General features: G+C 38.8%; 1 pseudogene; it reads right to left on the minus strand.

Moving 5' to 3' along the window:
• Positions 1-1,526: 1,526 nt before the first annotated feature.
• The window catches only part of LOC101387259 (protein O-mannosyl-transferase TMTC1-like), a 97,912-nt pseudogene continuing 86,639 nt past the window's right edge, over positions 1,527-12,799 (minus strand).

Consider the following 12,799-nt stretch of genomic DNA (forward strand, 5'->3'; position numbering starts at 1 on the left):
AAATATTAGGTAATATGTTGTTAGAGTATGGCATAATCCTTAAAGAATTACAATTAGTGGCTAATATTTTTTTCTAATCTTAAAAAATTTTGAAAAAACAGATTCTAGAAATAACAGACTAGTGAACATAATATCAGTCACAAAGAAAATACTAGAAAGTATTGTGACACCCATAGTTTTATTGTCATTGAGACAAGAAATGGCAGTCAATAGAAGCCTTAAGAACAGGGCATTCCAGATTCATTTTGATCACGTTCATTAGCCTTGACCAGGGGAGTGCTTTCAGCACAGTATTTGACAAAGCATCTTTGGCAACCATGTAGACAAGGCTAAGAAATGTGAGCTGGATGATCCTTTCGTGGGTAAATTCATAGCTGGTTGAAAATCTGTACCAAGAATCTTGGTTAAGATAGAGATCCACTTAGAAAGAGGATACTAATCATTCTGTTACTGATCTCTTCAGCATTTTTATCAAAGACTTAAATAAATAATCAGAAAATATTTATATCAGATTTGCCCAATTAAATAGCTAGAAAGGATGGTTTGTGCTATGAATGTCAGAAAAAAAAGGGAAAAAAAGTCCCCCAAAGCCTAAAATTTCAGACTAATGTCAAGAAGATGAAATAAAGTTCAGATAAATATGAATCCTTCAACTCAGGTTTAAGAAATTGGCTACACAAATGCCGGATGGGTGGGACTTGGCTTAACAAAACTTCGTGTAAGAAAAAAAGTCACCAGAGGCTTCGGTTGGCTGTATCTCCAATATGCGCCACAAAGTCATAGAGAGGCAAAAACAAAAAAGCCACTTTGGAGTAGACTAATCCATATAGGGTCTAGAGCCAGGGAAGTAAATATTCTTACTTTACCCTGAACTTACTGAACCAGAGTTCGAGAAAACCGTTTAATTCTGGGTGCCTTATTTTCATGGAGAAAATGGACAATCCAGAGGTAATACAAACACTGTGAGCAGGAAGAGAAATGTGAGGAAACTAGAGCAAATCAGGAAGAGGTAAAAAGAAACGGTGTGTTCAGCTTAACAAAGAGATCATACAAGAAGTGCCACGACAGCTATGCTCGTATACATAGCGAACTTTCAGGTGAAAGAGGGATTAAGGTCCAACAGACAGCCAAGGTTTGAAAACAAGGCTTTAATGCACTGTAGGTGCTTGGAAAGCTGGGATGCTGAGGAAAGTGGTGTCATCATGAAATGAATTTCTTGGCTGCCAAAGAATGAGTCAAATCCATGCTTTTTTAATAGCTTCCCTGTGCCTGGTGTGTGTATCTAGAGCATTCTACAGAAGTCAACACGTGAAGATGAAATAACAAAAGTCAGAGAGGGGGAGGACTGCTCTGTGGCTTTGATGCCTGTGGAGGTGGAGTGAGAACTTATCAATCTTTCAACAGCATTCACAGATCTCATAGCATTTTTCAGTCACATTTAAGGTATGAAAGACTGGCAAATATTAATTTATAAAATTGAGTTAAATTAAAAAATATTGTGTGAAATTGAATGGAAACTGGTTGTCTCAGTCAACAATGGAATCCTTCAGTAAGATGATAGCTTCTTCATTTCTCTCCTGGGACCTATAAATTATGGGGTGAGGGAAGTAGGGGAAGGGGAGAGGGAACAGCATCTTTATTCACGCTTTGTTTAAATACTTTCAGAAGATTTTAAAAATATCATTTGTTTTAGAAAAGATTTATTCTGAATTTTTACTGAAAGTGGGTTAAACCAGACTTTCTCAAGGTGCTAACAGATTCTGTGTCTCTAAATCCTCACTAGAAAGATCTGTTAAGATTTAAGTGGAGCTGCAGGTAATTCTCAGGTTTTCTATCTGCATTCCTGCTACACTGCTTGGGAGTTTTGGTCTGTACTCTCTAAGTTGTTCACAAAACCTCCACTTGACCTTCAGCAGAGCATGGTCCAGGGCAATACCCGTGGCTCAGGGCTGGAGTCACAGTGATTTGGAGGATGACTTGGGTCTCTAAGGTACTGATCACACCACTGCAGGCTGTGCCCCAGGGCGGCTGAGCCACCTGCCTGGGACAGGCCCGGCCATATATAAAAGGGCAGGTGATTTTATACACAATTTATGTTGAAGGATGTGAAAGATCAGCAAAAAAGTTCAGCTAGCCTAACACCGTATTTTTATTGGAAGGAGCTGGTTCTGTCTCCCACTGCCGGGTCAGAGGGCCCTGGGAGTTACCCAAGCCCTCAAAGTTACAGCTTTCTTGGTGAAGACTCTCTCTTGTTGGTGCCACAGAGAGCTGTTGTCCGGGTGTTACTGTCTTTACAGGTGTCGATCTGCTCTGCTACTAACTGACCTGAACAAACGCTACCCGAGCCCCTGCTCGGTGCTGGGCAGGGTCCTTGGTACGAAGCGGGATGAGGAGTGGAGCCCTGGGAACCACAAAGAGCATGTAACCTGTGCCTACCATTCAGGGTCAGCGAGCATTCACTGAGCAGTGGCTGTATGTGGAGCACATTCCTGAATTTTTATATTAAGTTATTCATTAATCCCCATAAGGATCCTGTGAGGTGGGTGTTATTGCCCTATTATTACTATTATACCCATTTTCCGCATGAGATAATTTGGATTCAGAACAGTTAAGCAACTGGTCTGTGGTCACATGACCTGTCCTCTCACTCCAAGTCTAGTGCCTTTCGTCACCCTGTATCTGCTTATTCTGCCCAGCTTTTCAGGAATCCCCTCTTCCTCTATGACCTTGCTGCCCTAAGTGTGGCCCATGGACCCCATCTCAGCGTCATCTGGGAGCTTGTTAGAAATACAGAGTCTCAGGCCCCACTCAGACCTACTGAGTCAGACTCTGCATTTTAACAAGCCCCTTGGACAGTCCGTCTGCACACTGAGATCTCAGCAGAACTGCTCCGTGAATCATCAAAGGCAGCTGAGAGCAGCCCCTGCTACAGAGCCCCTCTGGCTCCATCTCTGCAGGATGAAGTTCTGTAGAGGGAAAATTAATTTTGACTCTGTAAGTTTTAGTTCTTTAGTGCCAGAAGCAGTTCATCACAGGGCGATTTCACCTAGAAGGCAGTTTCCTTCACAGGCGTTGAAAAATATATATTTCCCACGCAGACCTTATGTTCAACGATTCAGTTTAGCAAACATTTATCATTGTTTGCTATTTGCCAGGCCCTGAGTGAGGTGCAGTCTTAGCGATTTCCGGAGGGAGGTGGTCATCTGTGCTACTTCCTGCTAACTGTGATTCAGTCAATTCCTGATTTATTAAAGTTGCATATTTATAATAAAATTGCACCTGTACTTCTCTTAATACTGCTTTTTTGTGATTTATTCATTTAGTCAAATAACATATTTATTCATTTAGACAACAAATACCTTTAGGTCTTGTGCAAAGCACTGTAGAAGTCTATCGTGTTTATATATGTATTTGTGTTTGCACACAAAATTATATCCTGAAGCAATTCTTGAATGGGGACATGTTTTTTAAAGGAAGATTTTGAAAAATCTTGGTCATTTTACTACTGATTTTATGGTTAGGAGAACTCCACTTCTGAGGTTTCATAAGTCTTTATCAACGTTAACTTGGAAATTCTCCCAATGTCCCAAGGACGGATGTAGACTTAGGAAACCAAGGCTGAAAATTAAGTCCCTCAGGATGTGTTGTGGTTGTTTCCATAATAATTTAACTTGGATGCCATTCAAAATCTGCAGAGGAAAAAATGTTTCAATATTTTTAATTTTCATTTCAAATGGAGCTTCTTAAGAGTCTTTACACCAACTCTGGTAGAGTGGCACCTAAGATGAATGAATAAGTCGGTGAATTTAAATACTTGGGCTCTTCCATTAACATCAAAGTTACACGCTGGGAACTCAGCTTCCTTATGGAAAACTATAGCTCTAAAAATTCCTTGAGGGGATGACATATTCCCAGGAAAAACACATTGTTGGGTAATTTAGTTTTATATGAAAGTATTGGAAGATGCCAAGACTTCCAGTGTAAGACTTCTTAGCTCCACACTCTAGAATAATTCTGCTTTTGATTGGGAATCTTTTGGGGGTAATTAGTCATCAAGGGTTCAGGCTAACAAGTTTGCTATACCTTGAAAGATGTTTCAAAATGTTTTTAAAGGAAGTCATTGAGGTGGAGAAGTTGATTGGTAGTAATATAATATTATTTAATCAGCTTTATTGAGGTTTAATATACATACAATCAAATGTACATTTTAAGCGCACAGTTCAATGAGTTTTGACCCATGTAACACCACCAAAATGAAGATATAGAACATTTCCATTATCCCAGGAAGTTTCCTCATTTATTGCCAGGTACCTTGCTAAGTGATTTATTTGCATTATTTATTTTAATTCTCATTAATATTATGAAACAGTCTGTTACAGGCTGAATTGTGTCCCCCCTAAATTTAGCCCTCCCCCAGTACCTCAGATTGTTACTATATTTGGAGAAAGGACCTTTAAAGAGGTGATTAAATTAAATAAGCCCGTTAGGGTGGGCCCTAATCCAACATGACTGGTGTTATTATAAGAGGAAACTTGGACACAAACAGAGACACCAAGGATGCACAAGCACAGAGGAAAGACCACATGAGGATACACTGAGAAGGTGGCCATCTGCAAGCCAAGGAGATTGGCCTCAGAAGAAACCAACTCAGAAGACATCTTGATCTCGAACTTCTAGCCTCCAGAACTGCAAGAAGATAAATTTCTGTTGTTTAAGCCACACAGTCTGTGGTGTTGTAACCACGGGCTCTCCAGTTCAACTGACGTCATCTTATCAACAGAGTAATTAAGAGTGGTTTTTCAGAAACTGAGACTGCTTGTCCAGTTCAGGCCGGTTGGGACCACCAACCCATCAACTGGCCCTGCACAAATGCTTGATAAGTGACATTTTTGACATCAAGGAGCTAAAAACTCCACCCTCAGATCATGGTAACACCACCATTTTGTGAACATGCCTCCTCTGAAGAGGCATGAAGCTTGACTACACTTGCGCAGATCATCAATTACCTCACTTCTCCTTACTTCCAATCAGCCATCTCCACACTTCAGACTGCCTTACCCTAAGCCCTGGATCAAGGAGACAGGCCTGAGGGCACACCACCCATCTCCTTGCAGATCCATTTAGCAATGAAGCTGTTTTGTTTTCCCAAAAGCTGAGGCTGTAATTAATTGGCTTTTTATGCGCCTCAGGTAGGAAAACCCCAATTTTGTGCTGTAACAGTGTTTTGTTATGGCAGCCCCAAGAAATGCATACACAGGCATTAGCTTTCGTTTTTTTTTTGTGAGGAAGATCAGCCCTGAGCTAACATCTGTGCTAATCCTCCTCTTTTTGCTGAGGATCACCAGCTCTGAGCTAACATCTATTGCCAATCCTCCTCCTTTTTTTCCCCCAAAGCCCCAGTAGATAGTTGTATGTCATAGCTGCACATCCTTCTAGTTGCTGTATGTGGGACGCGTCCTCAGCATGGCCGGAGAAATGGTGCGTCGGTGCACACCCGGGATCCGAACCTGGGCCGCCAGTAGCGGAGCAAGCACTTAACCGCTAAGCCATGGGGCCGGCCCTAGCTTTCCTTTTTAACAATAAAAAACAAAAACAAAAACAAAAACAGGGCTTAGGGATGCCATATAATTTGCCCACAGTCACCCGGCTCCTCCAGTCACTGGGCAGGGACTGGATTCCGGGTGTGTCTAGACTCCCATTCCACGTTCTTATCCACTGCATGCACTGATTACCCAGGCACCCAAACACCAGGATTCCAAATTGCAGCTGTGACTCTAGCCAGTCCGACTGCCAGGCCCCACTCAGCTCTCTCTCCCTCCGGTTACTCTCTTATGCTTTTATGCACTTGGCTGTGATCAATGCTAGTTAATAATCTGCACTGAGGGCAGAGTGTGGATCTTATTACTTTGACCCTATTGTAATAACATAATATTACAATAATATAATAGAGTTATTGTGAGAATTAGATGATTTTAAGTGATTAGATAAGTGCCAGGCATGCAGAAGGCATTATTTTTGTTTGACAATTATTATCTCATTTAATTTTTTAAAATTACCATAAAGTATTTATCTTCTCCTTTTGTTTATTTTCTAAAATTAAGGAGAATATAATGTGTTTTGAAAACCCAAATAGGTAATATCCTTCCACAGTTCAAACTGTTCTACAGAAAATTTAGGTTAGACAGCAGAATGATTTTTCCTCATGTCTGATAGCACAATAGATTTTTAATATAATGATCATCATTAATATATAATTAAATAATATAAATAAAATTATATAATAAACACACATAATAATAGCATTGCACTAAATGTAAGGTAACACCAGTAACAAATAGAGTCATTCTCCCTGGAAGTCTCATTCAAAGGCCAACATAGAGGTGAGGAGGCCTAAAAGGCAGACCATTCGTTCAGAATCAAGACCAAGCACAGGAATGAGTGTGCATTTTATAGAGTAATTACTGAAGGTGAATATTCAGGTAAGAAATAGTAGGAACAATTTGAAACCTATTAGGGAGACTAAAATCTCCGTTTTAGGGAGACTAGCCAAGCTTCCTGGCAGAGTAGTTTTTCTGGAGTTAAATATTAAAAGGGTGAAGATGTGTAGGAAATTTCAGATGAGTATTAACGTAATTTCTTAACGCAAACAGCCTGTCTGCTTTGATAATACAGATCCCCTCTCCCTGAGATGGCATGAGGCACTATTAAAACACCCCAGTGCATTTATTTTGACCGTGTAATAAGATATTTTGGGAAACCAGAAGCCAATTATGGATCTAAATTCCATCTATATAGGATTATTCTGTTAAACATTTTGGTTGAATTGACAAATTAATTTGGAAGGCGAAAAATTGGTAAAATAACATTTTCCTCTGAGTTGACGATCATGTGATATAGGTTAATAAGTCCACAGGTTGTTTTTCCATATTAATGAAGAAAGCCTGAATTAATTAGCCAACATTTGTTGAATGAATGGCTAAAATTAAGATTGTCGAAAAGCTGTACAAATAAATATCATCTCAGTTCACACCCTGTTCAGCCAACCGTGGGTCCACAGGAGTCCCAGAGAAGAACGCCCTGGATCCCTTTTGAAAATCAAGTGAAACTGAGAGCAACACACTAAAAGTCTTAAAACTTCTGTTGGGGGGGTAGTTGATACTGATGGAACTGTTAGGGGCTCCTGGTTAAATGGCACGAGCAGTTTAGGGTAAAAACAGCTCCAGGATTAGGCAATATCATTACCTTTTGACATCTTCTATTTTCATATCTGTTAAATAGTCATCGGGTGATGATCTAGAATCTTCTGTGATGGGTTCCCAGATTTTGTTACATACTAGGGAGCTTTTACAAATCCTAATGACTGGGTGACACCCCATACCAATTAATCAGAATATCTGGGAGTAGGAGCCAGGTATCAGTATTCTTAAAGGGATCCCTAGATTATCTTATTTTGTAGCTAAATTTGGGAACCATTGCTCTGTGATCTTTCCCCAAGGTCAGTAATCCCCAAATTTGAGGGCATGTGGAGTGCTTGCTTAAACACAGAGTCCCAAAAAATTTTAGTAGGCTTGAGGTAGGGCCCTAGAATTAACACTCTTAGTAAGCACCCCTGTGATTTTGATGTAGGTGGTCTTTGAGAAACACTGCCTTAGTAAGCACGCAGAGTTTCGGCCCATCAATTACTGCTTGATATCAGGCTGGATGGAACCAGATGCTAAAAGCTAAAAAAGAGATTAAAGAAGAATCCCTAGGACAATGTGAGCCAAGGCCAAAGGTCACAGTGACTGGCTGACTTGCTCTAACAAGATACCTCTGGTTGCCAAGGTAACATGTGGAGGCTGGAGTTATTTCTTACCTAAATATTCACCTTTAGTATTTACTCTTCAAAATGCACACCCACTCCTGTACTTGGCCCTAGCATCAGCTATTTGTTGACTTTGGGTGCAGCGATGGGAACTACTGCGATGAGAAGAGGAAGTTTTGTTTCATAAGAGCTCTGTTTTGAATGTCCACTTTTGGGCTGGTTCCTGTGGTATCCAAATAGGCAGCATGACATGAATAAAATCTCCTACTATTTTGCAAGACCCACTCTCTAAATATTCCCCAGGAATCTCCAAAAAGTGGAGCCTTGTGGTGGGGGCATGGGACCAGTACCAACTTCATCATATGTTTTGTAAGAGCAACATTTACTTAAAGTTAGACCCTATTCAAAGGACGCAAATTTTCTCATTAAGCATCTGTCATTTGACAGGGATTTTCCCTTTGGTTATTAGCAGTGGCACATATCAGCCTTCCCATGTGTTCAGTAAAAGTATTTGTATCACCTCGGTTTCCCGGCAGTTTCAATGACAGAATTTGGAAAAAGCAAATAAAGATTCACCATGTTTTCTTTTGACAATTAAGGACTTGTTAGTTTGTCAATTTAAGAAGAGTCTTCAGCTTTCCCTGTCTGAGGTTTCATGATATTTTCGTTTAAACTTATAACAGATGCTTCGAAAAAGCACCGATATTTGGGGAGAATTTAAGACACAGCAGTTACAGAATTAAGTAGATTTTAGCAAACCACTTGGTGGCAGTATACTCCCTATTAACCACAGTATGAATCTGAACTACTGGGAGGGCTTCTTAATTTCTATTCCTTTGTGGGAGTCTTTTTTTTCTTTTAATTTTTAAATTCTCAATGTTGCTCTCAAATGAAAATTTTGAGTATAGTTCCTTCTTCTTTTTTTCCCTAACAGACTGAATTATACATGAAGATTAGATGTTGTGACCTCTTCTAAAAAAATTGAATTTTGTGAGTTAAATTGTAAAAAGTCTGAATGAGAGAATCTTTTTAGAACACCCATTTTTCTATGGCTACATCATCCAGTCTGAATAAATACTTATGTACAGAGAGAGGAAAATCGGATTATATTCTGTGTAGGCCTTATGTTCAAAATGTCACAATTACTTTGCAAAAAACATCTATTGTTCTACATCAATACTTTTCAATTTTCTCTACAAAATTTGTCACAGTATCTTCTTCATCTTGTATCCATTTAAGGGAAGGGGGATGTGTCTAAAATTGTTTAATTTAACGATAATTATGAGTAACTAGATTAGACATCAAATTTGGAACTGAGAAATTTGAGTTTGGTCAGTGAAAAACCATGATAGTCTGGTTAATTAGGATGTAAGTGGATTTAGTACTTATGCTGGTCCTGGGGAAAATGACAGTCATATGAGTTTTTAGAACATTCCATTCCAGTCCAGGGTTTGTCACCCACTGGCTGTGCAAGCTTGAGTAGCCCACTTAATCTCCCTGAGCCTCAGTTCCTCATCTGAAAATGATTAGGTAGGGCCTTTTTTCTTCCCTCTAGACCTTAAAATAATTATATAAAATGCTAAGTTTTCTAAGTGCATCCTTGGGAAATACAATGGAAATATAACACCTAATTTAGGGGGATTCTTCTGAATATACACAAGTCAAATAAAGGAACTTTTGGGAAAATATAAATTCTTAGTGGTAACAAATTAAACTTTTTTCAGGTCAAAAATCACAGAAAGAGGAAATCAGTTGTGCCTGGCTGGGGTCATCAGTCTGCAGTATCATGTTGGGTCATTCAGCCTGGGAGCCCATCCTGCATAGTGTGATTAGGGAAGCTTTGGTTGCCTCAGGTCATTTCACTTTTCCCTGCTGAAGATGGAGGAACAGAATTATTCAAAAGTTCTGACTCTGTGTAGCTAAGAAGAGCAGAAATGGAGATGCCTCACACAGGGTCTGACAGAGTGTAGGGACTCAGTAATTTTAGATCCCACCCTCTCCTTCTTTGCTCCTTTGAAATAGCTCATACTCACTAGCTCTTTGAGGCAACTGCTTCTGAACCCCGGTAGGCAGTCGCTTGCCACCTTATGGGTTGGCTTCTGCATACGTGGAGCCAGTTCTGTATTAAGAGTGACTTGATATGGCAAGGTGGGAAGTTAGTCCCAAGTCTAAATTATTTCAAAATGTATGCAAATATTTTTGCTAAACCATTCCATGATTGGAAGGAAAGCATTAAAAATAATGAGCATCATCAAAAAACATACAACTAAAATTATACTTAATGGTCAAAGACTAAAATTGGGAACAAGGCAAGGATGTCTATTCTTATCACTTCAACTCAACACTGTACTGAAGGTCCTAGTCAGTAGAATAAGGCAAGAAAAAAATTAAAAGTACACAGATTGAAAAAGAAGAAGTAAATGGTCTTTATTCACAGATGACATAATTGAATATGTATAAAATCTCAAGTACTCTTCCAAAAAAGTAATAAAACCTACTATACCTAGCAAGTCAGTTTAGCAAGCTTGACAGATAAAAGATCAGCCTACAAAGATTATCTCCCTATATACTAGCAATAAACAATTAGAAAATGAAATTTGAAAGATGGCACATGTAGAAGCATAACAAAAGCATAAAACCATTTAGGGGAAATTTTAACAAAAATATGTTTTTTTCTATGTTAAAAGGTTTCTATGTTGAAATGACAAAGCATTACTGAGAGAAATGAAAGAAGCACAAAATAATTGAAAAGATAAACCATGTTCATGAATTGGAAAACTCATATAATTAAGACGTTATTATCCCCAAATTGATGTGCAGATTCAATAAAATTCCAATCAAAATCTCAGGATGCTTTTTGTAGAAATTGACAAATTAACTCTAAAATATATATGGAAATGCAAAGTACATAGAATGGCCAAAAAAATCTTGAAAAACTTAACTACCTGATTTTGAGACTTAATATAAAGCTATAGTAATCAAGACAGTGTGATATTGTTTTAAAGATAAATATTTAGATCAATGAACAGAATAGCTTCCAGAAACAGACTCACACAAATATGACCAACTGATTTTTGACAAAAGTGCAAAGGCAATTCAGTAGAGTAATTCAACAAATGGTTTTGGAAAAATTGAATATCAATATGCAAGAGACTAAAAAGGTAACTAAAACCACATACCTTAGATAAAAATTAACTGAAAATAGGGGCAGGCCCTGTGGCTTAGTGGTTAAGTGCATGCGCTCCACTACTGGCAGCCTGGGTTCAGATCCCAGGCACGCACCGATGCACCGCTTGTCAGGCCACGCTGAGGTGGTGCCCCACATACAGCAACTAGAAGGATGTGCAACTATGACATACAACTATCACCTGGGGCTTTGGGGAAAAAAAGGAGGAGGATCGGCAATAGATGTTAGCTCAGGGCCGGTCTTCCTCAGCAAAAAGAGGAGGATTGGCATGGATGTTAGCTCAGGGCTGATCTTCCTCACACACACACGCAAAAATTAACTGAAAATAGATCATAGATCTAAATATAAAATGTAAAACTATAAAAGATTTAAAAGAAAATATATGGAAAAATCTTCCTTATCAGGGGTTAAGCAAAGAATTCTGATATGACATCAAAAGTACAATCCATAAGAGAAAATTTTGAAAACTTGGACTTTATCAAAATTTAAAATTTTCATGTTTCAAAGGACTCCATCAAGAAAGTGAAAAGACAACCTTCAGATATGTGCTGTGGGAGAAAATATTTGCAAATCATATATCTGATAACAGACTTGTATCCAGAACACATAAAAGACTCCTACAATGCAACAATAAAAAGACAAATAAGCCAATTAAAAAAGAGGCAAAGAACGTGAACCGACACTTCACCAAAGAAGAAATATGGATGACCAATAAGCACGTGAAAAGATGCTCAACATCATTACTCATTATGGAAATGCCAATCGAAGGCACCATGCTATACCAATTCACATCTTCTAGGATGGCTGTAATAAAAAAATGGATGGGGCTGGCCCGGTGGCCTAGTGGTTAAGTTTGGCACGCTCCACTTCGGCGGCACAGGTTCGGTTCCTGGGAGCGGACCTACATCACTTGCCAGCCATGCTGTGGTGGCGACCCACATACAAAATAGAAGAAGACTGGCCACAGACATTACATTACCTCAGGGTGAATCTTCCTCAAGCAAAAAGAGGAAGATTGGCGACAGATGCTAGCTCAGGGCAAATCTTCCTTAGCAAAAAAAAAAAAAAAAAAAAGGAAAAAAATGGACAATAAACAAGTGTTGGAGAGGATATGGAGAGATTGAGACCCTCACACAATACTGGTGAAAATACAAAATGGTGCAGTCACTTTGGAAAATAGTTTGGTAGCTCCTCAGAAAGTTAAACATAAAGTTACCATATGACCCAGCAATTCCATTCCTAGTTACTTACCCAGGAGAAATGACAACATATGTCCACACAAAAACTTGTACATGAATTTTCATAGCAGCATTATTTATAATAGCCAAAAAGTGGAAACAACACAATGTCCATTAACAGATGAATGGATAAAAAAATATGGTATATGGATACAAAGGAAAAGTATTTGTTCATAACAAGGAATGAAATACTAATACATGCTGCAACATGGATGAACTTAGAAAACATTGTGCTGAGCGAAAGAAGCCAGACACAAATTGTATGACTCTATGTATACAAAATGTTCGAAATAGACCAATGCATAGAGACAGAAAGTAGATTAATGGATGACAGGGGCTGGGTGGATGGGAAAATGGAGAGTGACTGTTAATGGGTACAGGTTTTTTTCTTGGAAGGGGTGATAAAAATGTTCCAGAATTAGATATCAGTGATAGCCGCACAACTTTATGAATATACTAAAACCCACTGAATTGTACCCTTTAAAAAAATAACATGAACTAATAAAAATCACACATGCACAATAACACTATATAGCTTTCAAGGATACATACATATCTAAGGATACACTT

Source organism: Ceratotherium simum, chromosome 17, assembly GCF_057802395.1.
Source record: "Ceratotherium simum simum isolate JZ-2026a chromosome 17, ASM5780239v1, whole genome shotgun sequence".
NCBI classification, from domain to species: domain Eukaryota; kingdom Metazoa; phylum Chordata; class Mammalia; order Perissodactyla; family Rhinocerotidae; genus Ceratotherium; species Ceratotherium simum.